This window comes from Manis javanica, chromosome 3 (genome assembly GCF_040802235.1).
Source record: "Manis javanica isolate MJ-LG chromosome 3, MJ_LKY, whole genome shotgun sequence".
In the NCBI taxonomy this organism is placed as follows: domain Eukaryota; kingdom Metazoa; phylum Chordata; class Mammalia; order Pholidota; family Manidae; genus Manis; species Manis javanica.
Window position 1 is genome coordinate 13118375 of NC_133158.1, and position 2713 is coordinate 13121087.

Sequence of the window (2713 nt, forward strand, 5' to 3'; positions counted from 1 at the left end):
GAAATCCAAAAAAACTTATTTCCTGCACAAGGGAAGACTTAAGAATAAGCAATGCTCGTTGGTGGTAATTTACTTCAATCTGTGAAAGGAATCTCTTCAAGACGTGGACAAGCAGAAAAACAAACTGTTTCCCAACTCACCCTACCCCCACTCCTCTGCCCTGAAATATGTATTTAAAACAAATTCTCAGCATGTTAAACACTCCCTCCCTAAACATCAGATGAAAAAGCACATATGAAATTAAATGTAATCGGGGAAATTGGAGAAGAATATCTACTATGAGATTTAACTATCCCTTTTTCTGATTTCCCTCCATAAGTGTGTTAAATATAACTCTGTGCTGCTACTCATATGTCCAAAACTTACACTTTTTGGCCCACTGGGGAAATCTACTCTCTTGTAGTAAGAGTTATTTCCAAATGTTTACCATCTATGACTTGCCCCTATTTTTCTTGGCTAATGGCACATTCAGGATTCACTTTGCAGAGCCCGTTTAATTCTCTGGGCTGCAGTGATTAAATACATTCAAGTGACAAACAAGTATTAAGCATATCATTCGAGATGAAGACACAACCTCTACCCACAAAAAAAACTAGAATCAAAATAAGGCACACATCTCCATCGTCTCTCCCGCTTCCAAAGGAGCAGCATGCCCTTCACAGTGGTCAGTCACCACACCATCATGAGAGTATCACCGTTGTCTAAGATGCTGTGCCAACCTCCTGGTGTTTTGGTTTCTGTTTATCTGTTTGAGCTACTTAAAGCCAACAGCAGTCCCTGAGTTGCAGGCTGAATTGGTTATAGGATCTAAAAGCAGAATAATAGAGAGAGAAGGGAAATACAGTTTAGCGGGCAACTGGTGGCAGTGTCCTTGGCTTCCTACCTTGCCTTTCTCAGTAGCCTTCCATTTGCATTTGGAGAGCCACATGGTTCCTGGAAGCCGACTGCACCCCAGACTCCAGCAGAGGAGCATGTGGCCTCAGCTGAGCCAACCCACACATTTCATCCCCCAGGTCAGCGACTGGTTCAGGAGTAGGGAGGTGGTTTTAAAAAGGATGTGGCTGTGAATGGGACAGAGACCCAAAATTAACAGTGACTTAAACCTCCAATTATCTAACACACAAAACTCAAGCTGGTAGGAGGACTCTGCTCTGGGGTGGTATGAGGGGCCCCACCCAAAATTCCTTCCACTTATTTCTAGACTGAAGGACTATCTGAAGACATATAGAGTAGGGTTAAGTACTGACAGAAATATGGCTTAAAACTGGTATGCTCCTACAGCAAAAGGTCATTCCCATTCAACAACAAAAGCAGCCATTCCAGTAGATATTTTTACATATTATTTGGCATATGAGACAGGCAGGGGACAAAGCAAGACTGTTAAAAAGAGTTACATTGGATTAAGATGATGGAGAAGGACATTTACTCGTGCATCCCACAAATACCGATTGCCCTTATTATGTGTCATGGAACGAGATTTTAGAAACTGACCAGCCGCCATGGAAATAAAGTTGGGTATAACCCTTTCACCCCAAGAACATTCTGCTGTCATTCCTTTGGTCCCACTGAATCCACAGCGAACTTGCCCGGGGCTGAAACCCACTGGCAAGACACCGTGGCTTCAAGATCTAAATACTCCCTGAGGGCCATGTCCCTGAGGCAGAAGATAATCGCATTCAAGCCTTCTGAAGCCAATAGCTCCTTTTCTTAGTTCACTGTGAAGCCCCACAGATACCATGAGAAGGATGAAGAAGAGTTTGGAAGATGAATCCAAAGAAGGAATTAGAAAATTAGAATTACATGGGGAAAGAAAGGCAACCAAAGACTCAAAGTCTGCCTCCCCTCCCCCCGCCATAACCAACCAGGGCCACTTTCGGCTGAAAGTATCAGAAAACGCAGCTCTCTATGGTTTTAACAAGATGTCTGTAGCAGTATGATAGCGAGCATTGACTCAGTTACCTTTCGGCTTTCTGTCTTCGTGCATTTTGCCTCGTAGACACAAGATGACTGCTGTTGCTTCTGGCATCACGTCTGCAATTCAGGAAGGGAGAAGGGGTTACCCACAAGCTCTGCTTTCCAAGAGGCCTCAGTAAACTTTCATTTACAGCTACTTGGCTACAGCTGTATCCGTGGCTGTCTTGTACCTGGGTACGTGACAAAAGCATAGCTTCAACCAATCATGATTCACCCCAGCTGCAGACACATTCCTGCCCAAGTAAACTCGCGGGTTTGTTTTAGAAAGAATATATGTCTTGCCAACGGGTTTCAGCCCCAGGCAAGTTCGCTATGGATTCAGTGTCTCCAAAGTGAATGACAGCAAAACGTTCTTGGGGTGAAAGGTTTATACCCAACTTTATTTCCAGGTGGCAGGTCAGTCACTAGAATCCTGTTCACTCAGAGTGAGTCTGCAGGCAGCAAGCCGGTCTCTGTCTCTGGGCCCCTCTGTCCTCCGCTCTGCTCTCCTGAAGCCTTGCAGCCGGGCCACCGTGGTCGCGCCCAGAGCACTGGGCAAAGCTCTTTTTATAGAGTCAAATTGCCCACAGGTGTGCAGTGGGCTAGTCAACCAGGGCCAGGTGAGAATCCTGGCCGCAGGAACTCTCATTTTATCCACAATATATTTCAATGTATTTCTTAATCAATTGATAGGTTTCACCAGAGTCATGTGGAATTCCCCACTGAGAAGCACCTGTAAGGCATCCTAGTTTGTTCCACA

At 45.0% G+C, this 2713-nt stretch overlaps 1 long non-coding RNA gene across 1 annotated transcript; it reads right to left on the bottom strand.

Moving 5' to 3' along the window:
- Positions 1-214: 214 nt before the first annotated feature.
- On the bottom strand, positions 215-2459 carry LOC140848133 (uncharacterized). Its single transcript, XR_012128678.1, has 3 exons — positions 2348-2459; positions 1960-2031; positions 215-807 (listed from the first exon to the last, which is right to left on the bottom strand). It is a non-coding gene; the product is annotated as an uncharacterized lncRNA (long non-coding RNA).
- Between the last annotated feature and the right edge of the window lie 254 nt (positions 2460-2713).